Below are 27,933 nucleotides of genomic sequence, written 5' to 3' on the forward strand. Positions count from 1 at the left end.
TCTGCAATCCAGTCCATGTTGGAGCGTATGTGCCATGAATAGGAATATCGCCTTGATGTCTGCAGGGCCACTCGTGGGGGCCACATTCAATGTCTATGAGTTGTAAAATAAAATATTTGAGTTTTTCTTTCAAATGTCACAAATTTCATTTAAATACGGTTATCCAAAGCGACGTAATACTAATCTGCGAGAAGGGTTAGAAATTTGGCATGACTCTATTGCATAATTTGTGAATCAGAAGACCATGACTAACAGTATCAAAGGCTTTGGCCAGATCAAAATATATTACATCTAATTGTAAATTATTTGAAATGCATGTCTGTGAGAGTAAAACAGACAGGAGCTATCAGGAAGAAAACCATATTGCTTAGAGCTTAAGTACGGAGAAAACAAATTTGTACAGTCTGTCTTTGATTACTTTTTCACAGATGATGGAGAGAGGGGAGAGTAAGGAGATTGATCGGTAAGATGAGACAACATTTTTTGTTACCACCTTTGTGATGTTAGCTTGTTTCCAAGTTTGCCTTCAAAAAACATCTGTTCAAGACAATGGAGAGGGCATAGCACAGTTTTTCCTGGGGAACATGGTGTTGAAATCGTCCGGTCCTAGGGCACGGTGAGCTGAAAGAGACGACACCTCATCGGATGTAGTGACAAGCGTTGTTAGAGACGAGGAACACACTGGTCTTACGTTTTGGGTTCAAAAGTGGTGGGGGTAACATAACACACGCACAACCTCTGAAAATTTTTACAAGTCAACCCTTAAAAATTGCTAATATCTCGACAACGGTGAGCGCGAAAATAAATCGAAAAATCTCCCCAAACACCACCCCTTGTCGATTTTTGGTGATGTAGAGTACGTGTACCAAAGTTTGGTGGTCCAGGGTGGGCAAATTGCCGAAATTACATTTTCATCGTCCAAGAAATAATCGTAGAAGTTGCTGTCCCATCATACCAAAAATTGATATGGCTCGCGTCTCTGATAATTTTCCAAGTCCAGCAATAAAAATTGCAAATATCTCGATCGAAGGGCTCATACTTTTCTGTTTAGAAACGCTCCAATTACCCTTCTACTCTAAAGTAGGTCAAAGCACGTAGAGGCTCTCGTGTAGTTTAGCACGTAATAAAAAAAAATGCAAAATACCCCGACAACGTTTCAGCTACTAGGACCTCATTACCATGAGCCTAATCCTAGTAAGCCACATACACACCTGTTCTTCGTATCGCATATCAGTCAGATGACATACTGGGAGAATCACATTTCCCCCAATGATCCCACCACAACAAACGTCGCACATGCTAGAAGAAACAGGATCAGGATATTTTATGCTAAATTTACGGCTGCCTGTATGCAGTTATAGGCAAATCATTAAAAGAGCGCTCTAATATACAATGATTTCTCCTACCATGTACCCTAACATACAATTTAACATAACAAGTAAAATTTCGATTCGTCTATATATACCCAACAAAACTCAGAAACTGTCATACGCGAGAGCTATATATTTTGCAACAACTATAATTACCCAACACTAGCAACAAGAACAAAAAAAAATATATCAATTACTTGTATACTATTAATTAGTAACTTTAGATAATATTAATTATTAGTTTTCAGTTGTAATTAATTTTAAAAAACAATTAATAACATGTTAGGTGATGATAACCAAGTGCAAAAAGCATTGCATTTTTTTTACACACACAAACAAAGCACCACTTAGTTCACAAAACATCTATAACAGATGGTAGATAGTTACATGGTTCTATCACCGAGTTCACAGATGTTTACTCCTTGATGACTCCGTCGTTGTCGTCTATCAAAAACCTAAGTACCTTGGAAACAGTGAGAGTTATCGAAAAATCTCCCCTTGTCGATTTTTTTTTGGTGACGTAGAGTACGCGTAGAGAGGTCGGGTTTAGTGTGTCGGTCGAGTCTCGGTGTCCTCTGTCCTCCCATACCAGCTCGTCATGGAACCAAAAATTTTCATCAATCGAAAATTTTCTAAGTCCACAGCGTTAAAAAAATCTTAAATTGCAAATATCTCGAAAATGGTAAGAGTTATCGAAAGAATATATCGAAAAACACCCCCATCCGGTATCGTTAGATACCCCCTGTCGATTTTGGAGGTGAAGAATACGTATACCAAGTTTTGGTGGTCCTTTGGTCAAAGGGTAAGAAGTTAACCCACCCACCCCAAAACTTTGATCACTCGTAACTTTTGAACGAATAGTCGTAGAAAGGTCGGGTTTAGTGCGTCGGTCGAGTCTCGGTGTCCTATGTCCTCCCATACCAAAATGAACATAGGTCGACATGGAACCATTTTTTTTTTCATCAATCGAAAATTTTTCTAAGTCCAGAGCACAGCGTTAAAAAAATCTTAAATTGCAAATATCTCGAATTTTTGACAAACAGAGGTCGACATGACCAAAGATGATTACCTAAAACTTTACGAAGCTTACACCGCTTACAAGAGGGTAACGGTAGGCCTCCCCGATGGCGCAGTGGTAGCGTCGTCGCCTTGTAACCAAGGGGTCCCGGGTTCGATTCCTGGTGGAGGCACATAGTGGTTCGGATCCCACTTTAAACTGTATGTCCAGTCCCGATTAGCCTTACTGTGCATAAAGTAGACTTAAAACAACAATCCAATCAATCAAAAGAGGGTAACGGAGGGAAACGTCGACATGTACTACACACCCAGCGAATTCAAAGCACAAAGACCCATGTTCGTCATCAATACGACGAAGCGGAAGCAGGTGGTGGTCAACGATCGCACCAACATCAATGTCGTCTGCGAGTTCCACGACGCGCTGCCCGAGGACACCGTGTGCTGCGTCATCCTGGTCGCAGAGAAGTCCTTCGCGTACGACGTGAAGAACGAAAGGGTCACGGAGCAGTTTTAAATATCGCCTTCAGAACAGTCGCTCTAGATGATATGGAAGTTTCCACGGCAGAGAGCTTCGGATTATAAGGGATGCGATGTGGCGTAATCCGCATCCGAAAATTAGTCCCCATTCCATTGTCTGAACTGAACATCTTCCCCGTTTTTTCGATGAAAAGCCAGGAAGTACTCTTCCAGCTCTCCTATTTGTTGAGTGAAGATGAAGATTTTTTCCCCCTTCACGCAGCACAGTCGATTTCAAATACCGCTACAATACCATTTTTGCATCATGAGGAGAAAAACATCGTACCAGGGGGCCCAAAAACATCGTAGGAGAGAGGTCCCGTTAGGTCGTAGCAGGGGGCCACACATTGTAGAAGATCACACATGAGTTTTTTTAAAAAAAAAACCATCGCATATTAGGTCGTGGCAGATTACGCTGAGAGCAGGTCGTAGTAGATTACACTGAAGGGACCTTACAGTAAGAGGAGACAGCAGACTTATAGGAAAATGTCGTAAGTCATTTCAATAGTAGGTCAAAGGGCGAGCGTAGAGGCTCTCGTGTAGTTTAGCACGTAATAAAAAATGAATAGGTTAAGTTATATCACGTAAGATCGTGGCATTCGTACCAAGTACGAGGTGTGAAAAATTGAAAATTGTACTAAAACATCGCTAAACGCTAAAACATCGACAAAAAATTGTCAAAATATGTCAAAAACTGATATTCAATGATAAAAAAAGATGATAAAAAAGGGCTCGTACCAAGTACGACGTAGAAACAATAAACTTACACTACTAACAGTCTTCAGGATATTCTTCCGGCTGCAGTTCAGAACATGACAAAGACAAGTATATTCAAGATTATTTCGATCATGAGAGAATTCAACTTGTAAAAGATGAAATTGCACCTAACCCTGGGCTTCGTTTTATTTCCAAAATTCTGCTTAATTCTTTGTACGGAAAATTTTCTGAAAATACTTTAAAAACTAAGTCTATTTTTGTAAATGCAGAACAGAAATTCCATGATATAGTGTTTAATCCACAGTATGAAATCAGTAACGTTGTCCCTATTTCTGAATCTTGTTTATTAGTGAATTATATTGATCTGGAAAGCAAAAATGAACCGTTAGTACTCTCAAATGTACTTGTCTCTGCATTTATTACTGCTTATGGAAGAATGCATTTATATTCTTTTATGGACAAAGTCAAAGAAAGTATTCACTACGTGGATACGGACTCTGTGTTCTATGTAGAAAGAGAACATGAAAAACTTATTCCTACAGGCACATTTCTTGGTGAAATGACGGATGAGATTAAAGAGCCCTACCAAATTACATGTTTTTTTGGGTGGTGGTCCCAAAAACTATACATATAAAATGGTGGTGATCCTCAGGATGAGAAACATGTTATTAAAGTAAGGGGCATTACCATGAATTACAGAACTCGACCCCAGATTAATTTTGATTATTTTAAGCAACTGGACAAAGGGGAAATTGAAAAGCGAGTTGTTAAGAACCCCCGTAAAATCAAACGAAAAGCCAACTTTGAAATTGTTTCTGCATCAGAGCAGAAAACACACCAAGCAGTCCACACAAAACGTAGAAAAATTGAAAATTTTGAGACCGTGCCATATGGTATCTAAATAAAAAACGAGTGTTTTGTTTCATTTTTTTATTGTCTTTTAAAGACCTAATGCCCTCTGTAAAAGTTCTATTTGCATCGCTATCCACGGACACTCCCCGTTGACTCGCCGCCTGGCACAGAAACTACATCTTCCCTCTCTTCGCCTCCGGCGCGACGGGGGAGGGGGCACCGGCAGAAGGCGGTGAGCGGCCCTCATATGATAAATGAGGGCCTTCTTCCCCCTGAAGCCCACCTCCCAACAAACATTGCATTCTCTTTTGATTTCATCCTGAAAAGAAAAGATAAAATTAATTTGTGGTTTATAGTTAAGTTTAAAAGTTATGATAATATATAAATGTTGCCATTGTGTGTCTGCGCTTCAAGCAGAGAACGTGTGTTGTTCAACATGGAACTGCGTTTTACACACCCTCTTGCAATGATGGTTTGTGGGCCGTCACAAAGTCGACAAACCACTTTTGTGGATAAGCTTCTATTTTATAAACATAAAATGTTTACACAAGTTCCAAAAACAGTAATATGAGCGTATGGTGCGGTGCCTCCCAGATTAAAATTAAGCCAAAATACAAATATTCAGTTTATTGAAGGAATCCCTGATGTAGCAAATATGGATATTGAAACTCCTGGATTAATTGTCATTGATGATCTAATGAATGAAAGCAGCAAAGATTCAGCTGTTGCAGATATATTTACGAAATATTCTCATCACAAAAATATAAGTGTTATTTTTATAGTACAAAACGTATTTCACAAAGGTGCTAAAATGAGAGATATAAGCCTCAACTCACACTATTGTGTGATATTCAAAAATCCACGTGACAAACACCAAATATACCATTTAGCACGACAATTCAAACCTGACAATAGTAAAAGTGTTTTGGAAGCTTTTCAAGATGCAACTGAAACACCACACAGTTATTTAATGTTCGATTTAACACAAAATACATCTGAAATTTTACGTATGAGGGCGCATATTTTCCTTGATGAACAATTGACTATTTATGCCACTGGAAAGCATGTAAACAAACCATTTTTTGTGCGAACGTCAGAATGACATCACAACTAAAAGAATATGCTGTGGGGCGTTACCCCCACACCCCCTATACGCCTTCATGGCGTGGTGCTATGCACAGGGGAGCACTTTACCTTTTTTTTAACTTAAATTAATGTGTAAATTAAAACCTATTCAACGGAAACGTCTTTTGCAACGAGCAACACCAGGACTAGTTCGTGTACTAGGACAATGTGCAGCCAATACAGTACGCGGTAATATTCCGCTTTCAGAGGTACAAAAAACCAAGCTTCAAAAGTATAAGGCCAGTTTGTGTAAACTAGCGGCGAAGGGCACCTCGCTCAAAAAGAAAAAGAAAATATTAATTCAAAAAGGCGCCGGCTTTTTACCATTTTTGATCGGGCCGATTATATCAGCGTTAGGTAGTGCATTGTTTTCACAATGAGCGTGAGAAAAATTATTCTTGTTCCCGAGGACTTTGCCACTAATATGCATGCCTCCGTTGAGAAAGCTCAGAGACACGAATCACGATTAGATTCTAATATTCGTACAATATTAGCACGAGGTGATATAGGGGAAAGTGAAAAATGGAAACTTTACCAACAGGCACTTCGATCATTTGTTAATTTTACTAAGTCTATTGCCACACACCTACCAGTGATCGAAGAAGAAAATAAGCTGCCACAAATAAGTGAACCAATGCAACAAGACGACCCCCCTCCTAGTGTTACTCTCAGGGAAGAAATTTTTGCTTCAGTACCGAAAACTGTTCAGAAAAAAACAGAACTTTTACTTAAAAGACTATTCTCTTCTCAATATATAAATTGGGACGCATATGGAACAGTGTACATAAATGGAAAAAGAATTCAGGGTTCAAATATCATCGATCTGATTAATGATTCTGTTCGCCCCCGTAAGAAAAGTCGAGATCCTGTCGGGAAAGATCAGTTCCAATATATCCTTCATTCTCTAAACATACCCGAAGAATATATAGTTACACGCACGCCCCCACCTCCTTCAAGAAAAAGGAAAGCTGAGTTTATATGGGAAGATATATAAGGTATGGATCTTAAAACATTGTATTATACACATGAACTTCAAGTTTCAATTTCCAATACTGAAAAATTATCCAAACATTCTACGCAATCACAAAAGAATATTTCTCAGTGGCTATCAAAACAAGATTCATATATTTTACATGTTCCAGTTAGAAAACAATTCCCACGTATACGTTACGAAACCAATTTTCCCCTGGAACTTATGCAAATGGATTTGGCAGATATGCAGAATATCGCCAAGTACAATGACGGTATGCCCTATATACTTTGTGCAATTGACGTGTTTTCAAGGCAAGCGTTCTGTATACCAGTGAAAAGCAAGTCGGGTGAAATTATGGCAAAAGCAATCACTAAAATTATAAACATGTTAGAATATCCTCCTGTTTACTGCCAGACAGATCAAGGAAAAGATTTTTATAACGCTCAAGTGAAAAAAGTGTTTGACAAGTACAATAACTAACTAACTCCCTAGCCTTCTTAAACCCGAAGGTTCATAGCTTCAGCAACACAGGCCTTCCATCTTTCCCTATCTTGAGCAAGATCTATATACTCTTTTCCATCCCTACCGATTTCCCTTAGGTCCATCTCAATGTTGTCCCTCCATCTTCGTCTTGGCCTTCCTACAGGTCTCTTACCATCAGGTTTCCCCAACAAGAATCCTGTAAACTCGTCTTTCCTCTCCCATTCGTGCCACATGGCCTGCCCACCTAAGTCGTCTTGATTTAATTATTCTAATAATATCTGGACATGAATACAAATTATGTAGTTCTAAATTATGTAACCTTCTCCACTCACCTGTCTCCTCATCCCTTTTAGGTCCAAAGATTTTCCTAAGGATCTTATTTTCAAATACTCTCAATTTATGTTCTTCTTTCAATGAAAGGGACCAAGTTTCACATCCATATAATACTACAGGCAAAATTACTGTTTTGTATATTTTAACTTTTAGTTTCTTAGATATTAAACGAGAAGACAAAAGTTTATGAAGAGAGAAGTAGCATGCATTTCCTGAATGAAGCCTACTTTTTATTTCCTCTTTAATATAATTTTCATTTGTTAATATTACTCCTAAGTATTTGAATTTGGAAACTGGTTTAAACGAGTTGTTATCAATAATTAGATTTTGATTATTACCTAACACTTGGTTTCGACCTGTAAGCATATATTTAGTTTTCTCTTTGTTAACTTCCAAACCTATCTCTTTAGCAGTTTTGAAAAATATTTTAGCATTATTCTTAATTGTATCCACATCATCCCCCAGTAAGTCTACATCATCTGCATATGCTAACAACTGAGTCATACCATTTAATTTTAGTCCTTCTTTAGTTTCTTTTACCTTCCTAACAGCATATTCTAAGGCAAAATTAAAGAGCAATGGAAATAATGCATCTCCTTGTTTTAACCCATCATGAATTGTAAATTTGTCAGACATATTAATACCCACACGAATTTTACTTTCTGTTTCACTGGTGCATACTTTTATCATACTAACAAGCTTCTTAGGTATTCCAAACTCTACTAATATATTATATAATTTATCTCTTTTGACCGAATCATATGCTTTTTTGAAATCAATGAATAGCTGATGGACATTTTGATTATATTCCCACTTTTTTTTCAAGTGTCTGTCTGATGTGAAAAATTTGATCTGTAGTTGATCTGTTACGTTTAAATCCACATTGATAATCACCTATAATGTCATTAGCATATGGGGTTAGTCTTGTTAAAAGAATGGCTCAGTCGATAACGCGTCTGACTACCATGCTAAAGGTCCCGGGTTCGATCCACGGCCGGTTCAAATCCGGGAACTTTTCTAACGGTGGAAGCGGCCCCGGCGCCCACCCAGCGTCGAATAACATGGGTACCTGGGGGAAACCCTGGGGGGTAAAGGCGGTCAGGGGCGTGATGCTGATCACATCACCCCCACTCACGACCGGATCAAGAAAGTGTGGGGCGTTACCCCCGCACCCCCTATACGCCTTCATGGCGTGGTGCTATGCACAGGGGAACACTCTACTTTTTTTTTAGATAATATTTTATATGTTGTTGAGAGTAGAGAAATTCCACGGTAATTATTGCAGTTCATTTTATCACCTTTTTTAAACACAGGAATAATTATGGATTCTTTCCACTGTTGAGGGATTTCTTCTTTATTCCATATTAAACAAATTAATTTATGAATTTGACATATTAATGAATTTCCACCATATTTAATTAATTCAGCTGGTATTAAATCAATGCCAGGTGCTTTGTTATTCTTTAGTCTTTTAATAGCATCTTTAACTTCAGTCAAGTTAGGTTCTGGAACTAAAGGTTCTGCTGTGTGTACTTCATTTACTTCTGATTTATCTCCTACATGGACATTTAAAAGGTCTTTAAAGTAGTTCTTCCATCTATTTAGAATATCGCTTGGGTCAGCTAGAAAATCACCGTCTTTATCTTTTATCATGTTTACTTTAGGCTGCCACCCCTTTCTAAACTCATTTACACCTTTATATAAATCTCTGATATTTTTATTTTTGCTGTTTCTTTCAATTTCGTTAATTTTGCTTTTCAAGTAATCTCTTCTTTTACTTCTAAACGTGCGGTTAACTTCTCGCTTTATTCTATTATAATTGTTTAGATTTGTATCATCAGAGTTATTTAACCATCTAAGTCTAGCCTGATTTCTTATTTCTATTAGATTATGACATTCATTATCAAACCATGGCTTACTTTTTCTCGGTTTATGGTATCCTATACTTTCTTTAGCTGCTGATTCTATTGCATTACGTATGTGCTCCCAATTCTTATTTACGTCTGTTTCATTTATATTTTCATCATCATTTAAATCCTGCAAAACATCAAATCTATTTGACAGTTTAATTTGGTAATCTTTCTTAATTCTTTCATCAGTAAACTTTCCTGTATCAAATTTTAGAACTTTTACATTTTGTTGCTTATGATTTATCACTGAGAGTCTTTCTCTTAATTTAGCAATTACTAAATAATGGTCACTGGCACAGTCAGCACCTCTATGTGTACGAACGTCAATTATACTAGTATGCCTTTTTTATCAATGAGAATATAATCTATCTGATTATGAGTTTTACCATCTGGAGAAGACCAGGTATATTTATGGATATCTTTATGTTTAAAAGTGGTACTTTTCACAATTAAATTCTTTGAGGTTGCAAAAGTAATCAATCTTATACCATTATCATTACTTAATTCATGAAGACTTTCTTTAACAATCGTGGGTTTAAATGTCTCTTCTTTGCCAATCTGTGCATTACAGTCACCTAACACAATTTTCATATCATACTGAGAAAATGTATCAAAGACCTGTTCTAACTCTGTATAAAAATCATCTTTAGTATTATCATCTTTATCTTCCGTTGGTGCATGTATGTTTATTAAAATAATTTTACACCACCTACCCTGTAAAACTGCATATGATATCCTATCATTAATAAATTCTACTGTTTTAAGAGCCGAGATAATTCTATTATTTACGAAAAAGCCTGTTCCAAAATTATGATTTTCAGTACCACCATAGAAAAAGTATAATTTTTAGTTTTACAATTCCCGTCTCCTAACCACCTAACTTCCTGGACAGCTACTACATCTAATTTATACTTAACTATCTCATTAACTGTACACTGAAATGCCCCAGGCCGGTATAGGCTCAGAACATTCCAGGTGCCTAATTTAATATCCTTATTCCTAATGTAGATCTTATCCTTAGTCCAGGGACCTCCCAAAGTAGTCCCCACCAGGAGATCCGAACGGGGGACTATTTTACCTCCGGAATATTTTACCTTGGGAACATCCATGGCCTTATATTGCTGTTTGTTGACATTTTTTTTTACAGTGCAGAGTTGTCAGCTCTACGCCTAACCCCCAATATGAATGGAGGAACTACTACACAAGACAAACACAAACACATTAAACAGCACAACTACTACACAAGACACACACAAACACATCACAACTATAACACAATATAAACACATTAGACAGCACAATTACTACACATGACATACACAAACACATCACAACTATAAAACACACCACAACTACTACACAATATAAACATAAACAAACTACATACCACAACTACTACAGAAGACAAACACAAACAAATTAGACAGCACAACTACTACGCAAGACAAAACAAACATACTAGACAGCACAACTACTACACAAACATACTACACAGCACAACTACAACACAAGACACATACATACACACCACCGATACTACACAATACAATCCCAAAAACACTAGACAGATTAGCCTTACTGTGCATATTAGTCATGACTAAATAATATTAGTCATGACAAGTACAATATTATTCATTATAGCGTTTATTCAGAACTAAGGCAGCAGTAGTGGAACGATTTATTCGTACTTTAAAATCAAAATTGTATAAACACTTCTCAGCCAATAATACGTATCGTTATGTAGATATTCTCCCCCTTGTAGTAAAATCATATAATCACTCGTATCACCGTTCTATAAAAATGGCTCCTGTTGAGGTGAGCGAAAATAATGCGCTGCAGATCTGGTCTCAGTCTAGAAACAATACAAGTCAAAAAACCAATAATATCAAATTTAAATTTAATATTGGTAATTACATAAGGATAAGTAAAGCCAAAATGAAATTCGAGAAAAGATATCTACCTAGTTGGACAGAGGAAATTTTTATAATTAGCGATCGTATGAGTACTGATCCCCCTACATATCGTATAAAAGACTGGAGTAACGATCCTGTCAAAGGCATTTTCTATGAACCAGAATTACAAAAAATTACACTTGATCCAGACAAGCCATTTACTATCGAGAAAATTCTAAAACGAAAGAGAGACTTTGTTCTAGTAAAATGGAAAAACTACCCCCTCGCATGTGCAAATTATATACATAAATCAGATATTACGCGTGTTTAGGTTAGTTGCCATTATGCCGCTGGACGAATTCTATATTACATTACCTTCCAATGTAAACTTGAACTTGTTTCCTGATAATTATCCTGGGTAACAGGCAAAAAATCGTCCAGGGTTTCTCAGCTGAATTAGACTAATTTTGATGCCCTGAGTCCGAAAATGACCTTGGTTTTGCTCAATCAGGTCAACCTTTTGAGCTACAGCAGGGGTCGAAGTGTCCTATATTTTTTAATTACTTTCACACCACTTAATTTATATATATATTTTATAATATTATAATATAATATTTTTTAATTACTTTCACACCACTTAATTTATATATATATATTATAATAATATAATATTATTTATTACTTTCAGATGGCTTCGGCGCGACGTTCATGCAGGAATAATCCTGACGTTTTCTGCTATATCTGCGGAGAATACACGCTGTCAGCGGATAGGAAGAACATCACAAGATTCGTGAAGCACGCATACCAGGCGTACTTTAAAGTCAAGCTAGGTGACCAAGATAAGTCCTGGGCACCGCACACGGTGTGCAAGACGTGCGTGGAATACCTCAGGCGGTGGACTAAGGGCGCCAAAACTTCACTGAAGTTTGGGATTCCGATGGTTTGGAGGGAGCCGCTTGACCATGCATCGGATTGTTACTTCTGCGCCATCAATACTACTGGCATCAACCGGAAGAATCGGCACATCCTCCAGTACCCCGACCTTCCATCTGCCCGCCGTCCAGTTGCTCACTGCGAAGAAATACCTGTACCAGCGTTCCCACAGCTTCCTCACACCGACGACGAGGCCACCACTTCAGACGACGTAGGAGATACAGAACAGGAGTATGAAACACAAGATGGTCCGCAGCCCTTTTCACAATGTGAGCTGAATGATCTGGTTCGGGATCTCAGCTTGTCGAAGACTTCCTCCGAGCTGTTGGCCTCCAGACTCAAAGAGAAAAATTTACTTGGCGAGGACGCGCGTATCACTTTCTTCCGTAGAAGGCATGAGGAGTACATGGGCTACTTCTGCCAGGAGGAAGACCTCGTGTACTGCCGAGATGTCGCCGGTCTTCTTCATAAACTCGGCACTCCTACATACGATCCGACAGATTGGCGACTCTTCATTGACAGCTGCAAGCGCTCTTTGAAGTGTGTGCTCCTCCACAACGGGAACCAGTTCGCCTCCATCCCTCTTGCGCACTCCACAACTCTCAAAGAGAAATATGAAGCAGTGAAGTATGTGCTTGACAAAATCCAATATAAGCAGCACCAATGGATGATCTGCGTCGACTTCAAGATGGTGAACTTTCTACTAGGTCAGCAGTCCGGGTTCACGAAGTACCCATGCTTTATATGTATGTGGGACAGTCGAGACAGAGTCCAGCACTATGTAAAGAAAGAGTGGCCGGCGCGAGAGCAGTTAGTACCTGGGGCGAGAAACATCATAAACGAACCTCTTGTTGACCGGGAGAAGATATTGATCCCACCGCTACACATGAAGCTTGGGTTAATGAAACAGTTCACGCGCGCTCTGGACAAGGATGGGAGGTGCTTCAACTACATGTGCCGAGCATTTCCTCGACTGACCATTGAGAAGCTCAAGGCCGGCATTTTTGATGGCCCACAGATACGGCAGCTCATACAGGACACTGAGTTCCAAAACTCCATGAACACGCTTGAGTGCGCCGCCTGGAAATCGTTTGTGCAGGTGGTGAACAACTTCCTGGGGAACACGAAGGCACCAAACCACGCCACACTCATCAGCAGCTTGATAGAGGCCTTCCAAAAACTCAGGTGTTTGATGAGTATAAAGATGCACTTCCTGTTCTCACACATGGACTGGTTTCCTGAAAACCTTGGGGCGATGAGCGACGAGCAGGGAGAAAGGTTCCATCAGGACATGCGCCAAATGGAGGAGAGGTACCAGGGGAGGTGGGACGCAGTCATGCTGGCGGACTACTGCTGGTCGCTGAAGAGAGACAACCCAGCAGCTGCTCACACACGGAAATCGAAGAAACGCCGATATCTGCCTTGAACTCTGAACTTTTGTGTCATGTAACGCTCATTCTTATTATATTATGATTATGTTTATCAAATTTAATGTAGTAAATAAATAATGAATTAATTTGGATACGTTGACTTTTATTTCTTGAGGGAAACGGAAAAAATTGTCAGGGGTTTATCAGCAGAAATTAGATTTTCTTACGAAAAACAGATTTTTTTGAAATTTCTGTAGAAAAAAATCCTGACCTGATTGAGCAAAACCAAGGTCATTTTCGGACTCAGGGCATCAAAATTAGTCTAATTCAGCTGAAAAACCCTAGACGATTTTCCAAATATTTTTTTTTGTTGCCCAGTGTAATAAAATAGCACATTACCGTACTAAGCTGATTGAACCAATAGAATTAAATGAACAGTGGGTGGTGGCGGCCACAGAGCTTCATTTAACTTGGAGTTTTTATAATATTGTTTCCGATACAAATAGCATTTCATATGAATTTAAACCGAAAAAGAAGGACCAGATTTTTTATAGTGAAAGTATAGTTCCTAGAGGTTACTACTCCAATATTCCATTATTATTAAACAATATTCCCCCTTCAAAAAGAAAACTGCTTGCTCAACATGTCCGATTTGGCTATACTTTGTCCACGCATAGTATGTATACACAAACGACACTAGAGGAAGATGAAATTATGAAAGTGTATATATCTCCACAATTAGCTCCAGTGTTTGGTTTTTCGTTGGATACTCCTCAGTCAAAAATATCTATACATTCAGTTATTGGTCCAGGTACGGCAAGATCAAGTTCTATTTATCCTTGTAATTTAGATTATCCCCCGTGAAATCAACATATGCACAGATATTGTCAAATATCAAGCAAATAAAGGTCCCGTAATACGAACAGTTAGTGTGGCTGATTATGAATATGGAGCAATAAAAAGTTATATATTTGAGCCCAGGCAGTATCTAAAAATCGAGAAGCGTTACTTTGAAACAATTGAAATTATATTAAAAACAGAACATGGAACGTTGCTTCCATTTAAGTTTGGACGTCAAGCGTTACAGTACATTTTAAAAAAGTGGAATAATGATTTCTGAAGGCAGTGATAATGATTACTATGTAACTTTGGTTTCAAATGCATCCAAAAATATTTTTCCGACTAATACACCTTCTCATTTTTTAACTAAACTTTCTAATGGTGTTAAGCTCGAGTCTGGAGGCTGGTTAGTGGGTCTGTCTGAAATTCATTTCACAAACAGTCTGTTTAAAATTCAAAAAGGACAAAATGAAATTATGTGGACTTTTTATAACCAAGAGTCGGATCAGTCAAGTAAACAGAGCGGTAAAACATTTGTTCCCCCTGGATATTATTCAAGTGTGGACTCTGTTTTACAAATTTTAAATCAAGATCATATTGGAGAAGGGCTTTTTCGATTCGGTTATAACCCGTCCAGCAATATTGTTGAGGGAAAATACAATGCACAGTTATCTACACTGAACTTATCTGATATTTTGGCTCTGCAGTTAGAATTCGAACCAAATAGAAATATTGTTAAACAACAACATAGTTCGAAACAAACCAACCTAAATATTGGTTATCCCCAGCAGGTTTTAGTATACACTAATGTACTCAGTTACCAGTTTGTAGAAGATACAAAGGCACCTCTTTTAAGAATGTTTACATTTTCTTCGGTCCCTTATGGCCGGTCACAATCTATAATATTTAACCCCGTTCATTATATGCCTGTATCGAAATATTTATTTGATACAATAGAAATAGTTTTAAGAGACAACACAGGTCGTAAACTCTCATTTGCCTTCGGAGATCTGAGTGTTAAACTACATTTCAAGCGACAATAAGATACAATAAACGTCAGTTATATGGAGATTATTATCTCAACCAGGCGGGAACAGGTTTACCTTATTTTTCCGGTCCTCCGTATCAAAAAGGCCACGGAGCCCTCGGTTCAATATTTAAAATCTTGTTTTGTTTTGCGGCCCCTTTATTAAAACAGGGAGCTAGAGCAATTAGCCAGCAAGCTTTACATTCGGGAATGGAGTTTGTTGGGGATGTTCTACAAAACAGGCCTCTCAAACAATCTTTCATAGATCGTGTAAATCAGGCAGGACAAGCTCTTCGTGAAAAAGGTGAGAGAAAAATTTCTCAGATTCTTTCAGGAAAGGGGAGACAAAAACGAAAGGCTAAAACTATAAAATTCGAACCACCATTTATTACCTTCCAGTCACGCAAAAAGAGGCGAAGGGTACACAGAGATATATTCGCTAATTAACTACCATGTCGTTAGTAAACTGTAACTCATCGGAATGCACAAATGCAGAATTGGATTTGTTTTCTCTGCCATTAACTCGAACTAGCATTGAAAATTCTTGTTTAGTGGAGTATCGTCCCATTTCATCTTTAACTAGTGACAGTCCAGTCGAGTTTGCCATTACTGGAGACAGTGGGGAATACATTGATCCAGCACACATTTATCTGTACCTAAAATGTAAAATAACTAAACCAGATGGTACGGCCTTAGCTGCCGATAACCTGGTTGCCCCCGGAAAAAATTTTCTACATACAGCATTCAGTCAGGTCGACGTTTCGTTAAATGACAAATTGATTTCGTCCTCTGCAGGGTGTTACGCTTACAGAGCATACATTGAAACATTACTCAACTATTCTAATGAGGCTAAAAAATCTCATCTCATTGCTGCTCTCTGGTATCGCGATACGCCTGGAAAATTAGAAAATCTAACTGAAAATAAAGGAATTGAAAAACTAATGAGTCTAGCTGCGCAAAGTCGGTCATTCGACATGTATGGTCCACTGTATTCTGATTTTATGTGCCAACCTCGTCTTCTCTTGAACAATGTGTCCATGAGAATTAAATTACATAGATCAAACGATGCATTTTCATTAATGGCCGCCGAGAATACTTCTTATCGTGCAAAAATACAGGACATTTCTCTTTATGTAAAAATAGTTACTGTATCTCCAGATATAGGTCTTGCTCATGCAAACGCTCTTGAAACTACTACAGCTAAATACCCAATTACACGCGTGGAAGTAAAATCAATAACTATCCCTCAAAATATTACTTCTTATAATCTAGATAATATATTTTAGGCACTGTTCCTAAACGTGTAATATTAGGTTTTGTTGAAAATTCAGCTTTCAATGGTCAAATACATAAAAACCCCTTTAATTTCCATTATTTCGGATTGAATAAAATTCAACTCCAAGTTGGAACTAGAACCATTCCAAACCAACCTCTCTGCCCAAGCTTCACAGACAAAAATATTATCCAAGCATATTACAATTTATTCTCTGGAACGGGAATACATTACCAGGATACAGGAAACAGTCTCTCCCGAGAAGATTTTGATAATGGATTTGCTTTGTATCCCTTTATTCTTTCACCCACAATGGAAATTGACTCTACTTGGGACATATTACGCGATGGGAGTGTAAATGCTAAACTATCATTCTCTGCTCCGTTGCCTACGGCGGTCACATGCATTATTTATGGAGAATTCGACTCTTTACTGCAAATAGATAAACACAGAGGTATTTTCCCAGATAATACAAAATAATAATCAGTTGATTAACAGCCTGGCGGGAGTACGGATCACAATATAAGGGCTGTTGTTGATTTTCAAGGATTCCGAGACAATTCTGGCAACTTTATTCCTAAAGAACTAGCTATTGTCGATGCAGACTCAGATAGTATGCAATCATGGATATCTCTACCACTTTACGAATGGGATACTTTAGATATTGGAGCAGAAAAAGAAAATATGTGGCAAACACAAAACAATCATTCTCTCGAATGGCCTATCGGTGAACTTTGCTATTCGAAATTGTTTTCTGTACTTTCCCAGTGCACCGAAAACGCCTCAGTTATTTATTCTTTTGGAGCTGACAAATGCAAGTTTTTGATTAAAGTACTTCACCGCACTGTGGTTAACCTTGAAAACCTAGGATGCCCTAAAGCGTCGCTGTTAGCCTTCCCTGCACAAAATTGCTGTCGCAATTATCACAGATTAAGGACAATCAAATGTGCTCTTAGAGACGCACATTTATACGCATCTTATCTCCGTAGCTTCATGCTTCAACAGCATATTATAGGAGAAGCCACAAGGACTTCACCTAAACAGAACACCTCAACATCAGACAGTGGATATTCATCATTAGCTTCGTTTTACAACGACGCTTCAAGTGTGTATTACTTATCCGAGCAAGGTTGCTGTTCCAAGGATAGTGCATTTTCGGATACATTGAAATTGAAAAAACTGTTCAATCAGACAAATGTCTGTCTTTTATTTTTCGAGGTGTTTTTGCTAATAATACATTGCCAAAAAGTGTGCAATTGCCTGCTGCATTGATTATTAACACCGACAATAAATCTGGACCAGGGATACACTGGACAAATTTGTTTATAAACAGTGATAAGGAGGCCCTGTACTTTGATAGTTTGGGTCAGCCTCCTAATGCAAATGTACTAAAATTTATGAAAAAAATGTATTTCATGGTGCATCAGTGAAACGGTGGTTCAAAACCCAAACTCATCAATGTGTGGAATTTATTGTATTATGTTTTTACATTATATGTGCCGTGAGTTACCCCTAACCTATTTTCTGTCATTGTTTGGAACAGACTTAAAAAGAAATGACAGAATTGTATGGACAAAATTCTCAAATGCCTTTAATTAATTTACAGTGTGCCTGCAGTGAATACTGCATCGAAGACCAGTGTCTTATTTTCGCTATTGCACAAGCAATAGTAGAAAAATATCCCAACCCTACATGTTCTGAATGCGAACTTGGCGAACCAAGTTGGCAAATGTCTAAATCTCGAGTGCATAGAAAAAGAGAAAATGGAACAGTTGATCAAAACTTACAAGGGTGTTATCTGCTGCTACTTCCAGCAGGCTCATAAAAAAATATTTATACGTGACAGAAAGGCGTTCAATGAAAAAGTGGACAGTGTAGATATCGAACTAGTTATAAAACTGTATACTAAATTTCTGCATAGTAAATTTTTCTACAATAATCATCATATTGCATACACATGCAATGATTTGTGGGCTCCAAACAAATCAAAAACAGAACAAAAAGGTGTAATGTATATAAATAAATTTATCACCTGTAATAATAATAAAATGTACTTTTCTGGGGCGCCAGTACAGACATTACGCAGAAGGGAATTGTATGGTAATCCCGTACGTCACTGTTTGTTTAAATATAATGAAAAGCCAACAAAAAAGTTTCACTTTTGTGGGCAGGGATATATATATATACCCGATTGTACATATGCCTTGGATTCGCACCGGATTCACATACATAATCTTTCTTTGGAGAACAAGTTCTGGGAAGCTATTTCTTCCACAAAGTAACAACTTAAAAGCTTTGTACTTTGAGTAGTTATAATGTATAAATATAACAGCGTAGTGTTAAAGCTGTTTACTATCTATGTACAATCTTGCTTGAGAAAATGAAAAGCGTTGTGTGAACGCTATGTATTACAACATGTGTACAACCTGACTTATAAAACTGTAAACGTTGTGTTAACGCTATATATAACCTTTTTGTAAAATTACTTTGACTCTTTATTTATTTTGTAGTAGATTAGTTTTAGAACAATAAACTTGTATGTAGTAGACTTGTGCGTTTTATTTCTTTTAAAAAATAAAAATAAAGGTATATAGTTATATGTAGAGTACAAAAAAGCTAATATTGTTGGTGCAAGCGGTCCTAGGTTCGATTCTTGTTACAGATCTTGCACAAATCTCAAATACATTAATCGCGACTGATACTACAATTCACTTTTATTCCGTCTCCCCACGCTAAACACTTTGCCGCTAAAACAAAAAAAACACAACCGAGATAGAACTTGACTAGTTAGTTTGTATTTAAAATAAAACACTAGTCAAATTCCATTCTCGTATAACACTTGTACTTAGATAAAAAATGCAATACTTACAACATATATCAGCATCCTGAAGAAACAGAAAACACAGCAGAAACTAAACAGCAAAATAACAAAAATGTGCGGACAAATTCGGATTCCCAAGTTTAAATACCCCAAAAAATCGGGCCAAAGGTTCAAGGCGTCTTCCAGCCACCCTTATTTTCCACACTGGAAAATAACAATTCCCTTAAATTCACGCTGCACCGGTAACTCTAGACGTCCAAATTTAAAACCCTCAGCCTCTCTATCCATTAGATAAATTCCTTACATCCACCCGCCTTGAATTATATCACCTTCAACTCATGTCCTTTTAACATAAAATCCTTTTTTTCGTCCAAATTCTCTACCTGATTTGGCGATTAATATTTTACTGCCCGTATCGCCCCACCACACCCACACAGAGAGGGACTTTTCCGCTTACCGGGAGACTTTTAAAATTATCATTTTACGATCTCTTGTCTTTTTTTTTAAAAAAAAAAAACAATCATCCCGTTATACATTTTTCTTTCTACCTAAAATAGAAGCGATTCGTATCTCTAACCAATTTATTTTCCCCAAATGACTTGTCGTATATTTCTTCCGACACAACAACAACCCGTCTCGTCCGCAACCCTTCCGCCGAGACCTAAATTAACATCATCGGGTTATTTCTTTGTTCTGGCGTTCTGACGGCATTTGACCTTGACCGCACATCCCCCATATTCCTTTCTCGTCAACCCTCAGCGCGAAGTTCACCGTCTTCTGTCTAGCGTGTCGTACCATCGTCTTTCATAACATAATAACATACATTATTAAATACATTGTACACTATAGGCCTAACCATTTATTACCGTTGCATATCGCGGGTTCGAGTACCGGGACCGTCTTCTTTCGTACCATTACCACCCTTCATAGCGGTTCATAAACCATAAACTCTTATTTTCAATATTATAAACATTAATATTATCGTTTGATACATTACATACTTTGCAGTAATGAATATAAAACCATATGCATAGGGTTTAGTACCTCTAATTACCTTCTATATACATATTTTTTCATAAAATAAATAATTATATATTCATAAAAGTTATAAATAAGCAAATACATAAATGTAAAGTATTCCAAGCACATGCTAATTAGTTCTAAGTACATGCAAATTAGTTCTAAGTACGTGCAAATTAGTTCTAAGTACGTGCAAATTAATTGCGAATATTAAATAGCGACCGACGTTGGCGTAGATACCAACTACTGCGTCGCTCTTCATAGTCATTCACCTGTTGATATGTGCTGATAGGAATATTGACAGCCCTGAAAGGACTCCCCTGGAATTGGAGGAAAGAAACTGAAGGGAAAGTGGTGGGTGAGTCACACGGCACGGCCCATTACAAGTAATAACTGAATTCTATATACCTAAAAGCAGAGTGTGAAATCCTGAAGGACAGGGGGGAATTTCCCCCCCCCCCAACAATTTTTTGCTTCAAGAATCCAGTTGGTAAAGGAATTACTTTATCAATACCTGACATATGTAAAATATAGAATGAATGTGTGTATATATGTGTGTGTGTGTGTGTGTGTGTGTTATGTTACACACATATTTAATATTGTATATTTAATTTTTTTTGTGTGTGTGTGTATGTGTGTATATATATATATATATATATATATATATATATATACAGGGTGATTGGTAATTCGACCTATTCCTGGAAACGGGTAATACTAGAGCACATTTGCAACAAATTTGACTCTATGCACCGGGGTCGGAAATCAATGGGTTTCGAGTTATTGCAGTTTGTAGATTTTCGTGACATATTCCGACTCGCGACCAAAAAACTACTAATTGTGGAAAAACTACTACACCCTGGGCACTTAATTGACAAGTTGCTAACAGCTGGCAAATGAGTGACTACTGGGAAAAAAATTCATGCCCAAAATTCCCATACCCACAGAAAGAAACAGTCATTTGAGCACACGTCATGAAGAAATTTGGAAATTGAGGACTAAAAGTGATAAACATTGTAAGTGCCAAAAGCGAAAGCATAGGCGTAGCTACGGGGTGTGCCGGGTGTTCCTTAGCACACCCTAATGGGCTGCTTTATCAAAGAGAATTAAAGACAGATATTTCAATAAGAGGGAAAATAAGCGGCAGTTTGTAAGAAGTTGAAAATGTCATTACTTGGTACAAACGTGTGCATTATCGCTGATGAGACGAGTGTCTAAAGATTTTCGATTTTTTTATGTCAATGGAGAAAGAAGATATTTACTGAATTATACTCTGTACTACAGCGGTTTTCTTCTATACCTCTCACAAGACGTGTGAGAGAGAGCTTTCTCTTAAAACTAAATTAAGAGCAACTCAGAAGCAGGATAGATTGGAAGCCTTGCTCTTGCTATTTGTGGAACAGGAAAAAGCTTAGTCTATTGGTGTAAATGAAGTTATTGATGAGTTTAAGAACATTGTACCGTTTGACAGACGTCTCTTGTTATAGATGACGTGTATTTTGATGTATTTGTTTGTAACATTTATGAACATTTTGTGTGTGTGTAATTTCTATGCAATTTGATTTTTTCTACTACATATATTCAGAAATTTTCAACACTGTCATTTAGTGAATTTATATCCCCTTACAAACATCAATGCAGTTAAAGAGCCAAGTGGTTGTGTTGCAAAATATGCTATTAAGAAGGTACAAGACCTCATTTTTTTTTCTTTGTGCACACCCAAATATAAAGTTCTAGCTACGTCTATGAGCGAAAGTGTTGGGAAATCGCATCGTTCCGCACATCAACCCGTAAGAACGTGCACACTAGTGACCTTTTACACGCCCTTTGAACAACTTAGAGGGCTACCAGCCACATTTCACGTTTACCGCATTACAAAGCATGGCACATTTCACAGTTTAACGTGGTAAACGGTGTTTGAATTATTGTGGCACTTACAGCGTTTACCAATTTTAGTCTTCAATTATCGTTTAAATCGAAGAGGATTACTCAAAAAAAAATTGTAAAAATTACGAAAAAACTTCCTCGTTTCATAAGCTCTCCAAAAAGATACAAATGTTGTCACTGGTACACGGGTTTGGGAAAAAATCTGAATAAAAAGCGGAGAAGGCGCGTTGTAGACCTCTTTGTATAGTGAAATGAAGTTGTCGGTTGTGAGAAATAAAGGAACGAAATGAGTGAAGTAATAATGTTATTTTCCATTCTTATGATTCCATGTTGTCAGAATTAACTTTTACAAAAACTACATATCCTGTTCAAATTGCCTCCCCCGGTTACGTATGCAAGCACGCAGCCTGAGGCGCACTTCAGACACAGTCACTCGCGTTGACACTATGTCTCTTATGTCTTAGGCGGCTGCCACAACTCTCTCTCCCTCTCTCTCTCTCAATTCTTCTTGGGAGTCCACTGGTGTACTGTAGGTTAACTCTTTCATGTGACCCCAAATGTAAGAGTCGCATGGTGTCAAATCCGGACTCCTCGCCGGCCAGGGGTTCGGGCCGCCTCGACCAATCCATCGCATGGGATAATTGAGGACTAAAAGTGCGAAACGTTGTAAGTGCCAAAAGCGAAAGTGTTGGGAAATCTCATTGTTCCGCATATCAGTCCGTAAGAACGTGCACACGAGTGACCTCTTTACACGCCCCTTGAACTACTTAGAGGGTTACCAGCTACTTTTCAGGTTTACCACATTATAAAGCATGGCACATTTCACAGTTTAACATGGAAAACGGTGTTTCAAATTATTGTTGCACTTACAGCATTTACCAATTTTAGTCTTCAATTGTCGTCCAGCCACTGTCGCACACCCTGGAAATAGTGGGCTGGGCAGCCATCATGTTGGTAAATCATACCCCTTCTTGTGGCGAGTTGCACATCCTCCAGCAGCATCGTCAATTCTTCCCTTCGGGAGTTCCTATTCAACACTACTCAACTGAATCCCACCTGCACTTACGGTCTGCCAGCACCACACAACCGGTGTTCACAAGTGACCTCGTGATTGCTCCTCACATCACAAATTCTGCCACGTGCCTTATGGTGTCACTAGAGAGCTCTTCATGCTGATGATTCATCACAGTTGAATTGTACTGGTTGAGGACACACTCACTTCATCAACATACATTGCTACTTTTGACTTTCCAACTTTGGTTTTGGGATTTCTTGCTTGCTCCCCTAATTGTTTTGACCAGTGTATAATATGGTTGTCATCTCCACTAAAAGACCTTTAATGTTCTGATTCACAGTTATATCGTCTCATACCCTTAGGTATGGGGGGGATCTTTTGAGAATGTAGCTCACTAATCATCATTCATCCTTGATGGTAAAGCATTCTCTGCTCGTGGTGAGCTTGGTGGTAAGGCGCTAGAGGTACTAAATTTACACACTTGAATGGCAATACACGACACTTGAGTTTCACACCCCTAAAGACTGGATCCAACTGAAGATCTGCTGGGAGAGGTTATGCTTGTGACTGTACGTAGAGTCTGACTTGCGACTAGCGTTAACACACTCTCCTTAGAACCTCCTCCTCTCCCTATTCAATCGTAACTTGATCCTCAATAACTGAATTAGAACTGATCACGAACTCTCTGCCCCCAGTCATTTATTGCAATTGAATTTACTAAACAAATGCACAGTCAGGACTGTAGCCTCTTCCTGGATTTCGTCCGTTTACATGTTTATAACGCTGATGATCAGGAAGAGCTTCAGTGCTGTCTGACACTGCATTCCTGTGATGTTTCTGAATATTTCCTGATTGGAAAACGATGGTTGAATGACTGGAACTTGGAGTTCGTTGTCCATAATAATTAAAATATACTACGGATCGTTACGATGTCCCTCTCCGGAAAAGAATTCCCTTTTCAATTCGTCTTTATGTCTGATACAATCTTATTGAGTCAGCCATTTTTTATCAAGTTTACTTTAGGTTGCCATCCCTTTCTAAATTTATTTGCACCTCTGATACTTTTATTTCAATTGCGTTAATTTTACTTTTCTAGTAATCTCTTTTTTTTTCTACTTCTAAATTGATTGATTGATTGATTTAGTTTATTTTACTTCGCGTTTTGTGCCTTTTGGCTAATTTGCGAAGATGGGGATGAGTGATGAAAATGATGAAATTGATGAATGGACATTCACAAACAACCAAGCCCAACCGGGATTCGAACCCGGGACCCTTGGCGTCGCAGCGCGATGTACTAACCACTCGGCCACAGGGTCGGGCTTTCTACTTCTAAACATGCTGTTCATTAACCACCTAAGTCTATTTCTATTAGGTTGTGCGAACTATTGCTTACTTTTTTCTTGGTTTATACATTATTTAACTGTTTATTCTATTCTATTATGAACGTACACCCAATTCTTATTTAAGTCTGTTTAATTTAAATACTGCAGATTAAAAAAAATATACAATTGTATAGGTTGAGGTTCATTATGTGGAAATAAATTTCATCTTTTAAAAATTCATTCTATGCCAGGGATTGTATTTTTTATAGTAACATGTGTTTTCATAACTAACTAACTAACTCTCTAGCCTTCTTAAACCCAAAGGTTCGTAGCTGCAGCAATACAGGCCTTCCATCTGTCCCTATCTTGAGCAAGATCTATATACTCTTTTCATCCCTACCGATTTCCTTTATGTCTATCTCAACATTGTCCCTCCATCTTCGTCTTGGTCTTCCTACAGGTCTCCCAACAAGAATCCTGTAAACTACTCTTTCCTCTCCTATTCGTGCTACATGACCTGTCCACCAAAGTCTTCTTGATTTAATTATTCTAATAATATCTGGACATGAATATAAATTATGTAGTTCTAAATTATGTAACCTTCTCCACTCATCTCCTTTAGGTCGAAATATTTTCATAACAATCATATTTTCAAATACTCTCAATTTATGTTCCTCTTTCAATATAATAGACCAAGTTTCACATCCATATAATACTTCAGACAAAATTACTGTTTTGAATATTTTAACTTTTAGTTTCTTAGAGAGAAGTAACATGCATTTCCTGAATTAAGCCTACTTTTTATTTTATTTCCTCTTTAATATAATTTTATTTTGTTAATATTACTCCTAAATATTTGAATTTAGAAGCTAGTTCAAGTAAGTTGTTATCATGTGCTTTCATTAGATATTAGATTTAGAATTTTTTTAATTAAACGAAATAGGTTTGTTAAAAAAATAATCGTTAGTTCATATGATATTATTTCTTGTAATGCATGTTTGTTGTCCGTGTTGATATTTTTTTTGTTTGTTTTATCAGGATTCGAATTCTTGAAGGGAGAGAAGAGGGGTTAAGTTTTTCGAGAATATCACGCATTCTATGTTTATAAGTAATTACATTTTTAATAGAAAGCGTATCTTTTATCAATATTTTATAAGATTTGGTTGCCTGCAAAAGTTAATCCATTTATTTCCTTGTTCTATCACAATAAGAAACTCAAAATGTAAAATTTTCCTTATCCTCTGCTTACACATTTTCTCTTTTCTCACAATCTCTATCTCTATCAATTATATCCCTACTTCTTAGAAACATGTTCCTTACCTTCTTTAAATGTACAACAGTCGCAGCAAGAGACAAAAAAGCGAAGTAAAATAAAGCAATTTAATCAATTAAACACTACAACAATAAATTTACGCTGTGTGTTTGTGTTAAAACTCTAAAAACATCCATAAACTCAAGTCACCTTCTTTGGAAAAATGATTGCAGTTAAGAAATTATTACCCCCGTCTAGTTCGCTACACTTTTAGACATATGGTGGAGTGCAGATGTATCCCAGCGCTAGGCAAGTGCAGTAGAACTGTATTCAACCAAATAGACGAATAGCTGTATTCAAGTTCAAAAAATTCAACAATTGCCTCTGTTTTAAACATTCATTTGTTTAGTTAGCTCGCACCATGTAACCATACACCACACACTACACCGCTCCAGAACGTAGTACTACACATGCAGACACCAAATACACTACTTAACACCAAATCAACAAAATAGACGAGTTAATGTTGCACTGTGTAACCGTTTATCTGTGGTGTAAGAAACTAGACGCACATAAGTAGTAAGAATATATTATATTTATAACCTCAATTTACTAATCAGGAAAATTCCCTTTAGCGAACCAATCAACACAATTCACGTGACAGGAAGAAAGTTCGCGCCTCAGTCAATGCAATGAGTTGTGTGATGATGGGGTCTGTTTCCGCGTTTGACTCATACCAATCGTACGTACATCGTCTCCTTCCTTCCCTCGCCTCATGAAGCTCGTCCATCCTATCGGCCAACTTTTTGCCTGCAGCCCGAAAAAGAGAATCAGGATTCTGCAAGTTTTTCATAGGGCTTATTTTGCGAAGGTTGTCCATAAGAATCATCTCGCACGGTGGACGAAATTCAGGCGCTATTTTGCTTACGTCGAGGAACCTTGCGACATCCTCACCTACGTCGAATGTGTAAGCAAAAATCTTGTACAGCAGTTTGAGTGGTAAATCGGTTATACAAGTTGTCATTTTTACAAGGTGTTATTTAAATAGAAGTTTCTCGGTATTTATATATAAATTTTCTCGGGGAAAAATACAAAACACACAATGAAGTCAAAATTCAATAAGATTCTATTTACTAGAAAAAAACATTTTTAAACTTACGATAATTGATAGAATGTAACTTAAAAGACAATAGTTATAATTATAATATTTTTTTCAGCTCTGGTATTTATATATAAATTTTCTTGGGAAAAAATACAAAATTCAATACAAATACAAATTCATAGAAATTCAATCTGTGTGAAAAAAACGATTTGAACCACCTTCAAAATAAAATAATTTTAGCTATTACGATAAAATTTTCAGCTATGTTATTTATACAGAATTTCCGGAGACAACAAGTAACATCTGATCACATCAAAACTCAAGCTGATCGAAAGTACTATGAAAAAATATCACTTCATACACTTTTTTAAACTTAAAAATAATAAATTGTATGTAGCTTTAAAATAAATTAAATACTTAACTTTTAACACTGCAACAACACATCCGTACTCTTCAAAACACTCTCACGATACTGACTGATGAAAACATCCCAAACAGTAAGTCAATCAGAAGACATCCCATTACGTCATAACCAACAAAACGCTAGATACGGGTCTGTGTAATAACGTGTTGCGTAAACATTGCGTAATAACTTGTTGCATAACGTGGGTGTGGGTGGGTGTGCGTGGGTGTGGTTTTTTGTTTTTTGTTGTTGGTTTATTATATCAGATTTCTTGGGATTCAAATCAAAATTCTATACTTAATAAAACTATGACAGATTGTAAAGCTAATAGCTTACATGCACAAAGGTAGAATAAGTATTGATCTACAGAAGCACTGACCTACAGAAGCACTGACCTAGCACAATTGCATGTCTGCAGAGGCATGTCGTGATGTGCATAGAAAGGCAATGACCTAATACCATGTGTTATGTTTCGATCTT

This window comes from Lepisma saccharinum, chromosome 7, assembly GCF_977018435.1.
Source record: "Lepisma saccharinum chromosome 7, izLepSacc3.1, whole genome shotgun sequence".
Lineage (NCBI taxonomy): Eukaryota > Metazoa > Arthropoda > Insecta > Zygentoma > Lepismatidae > Lepisma > Lepisma saccharinum.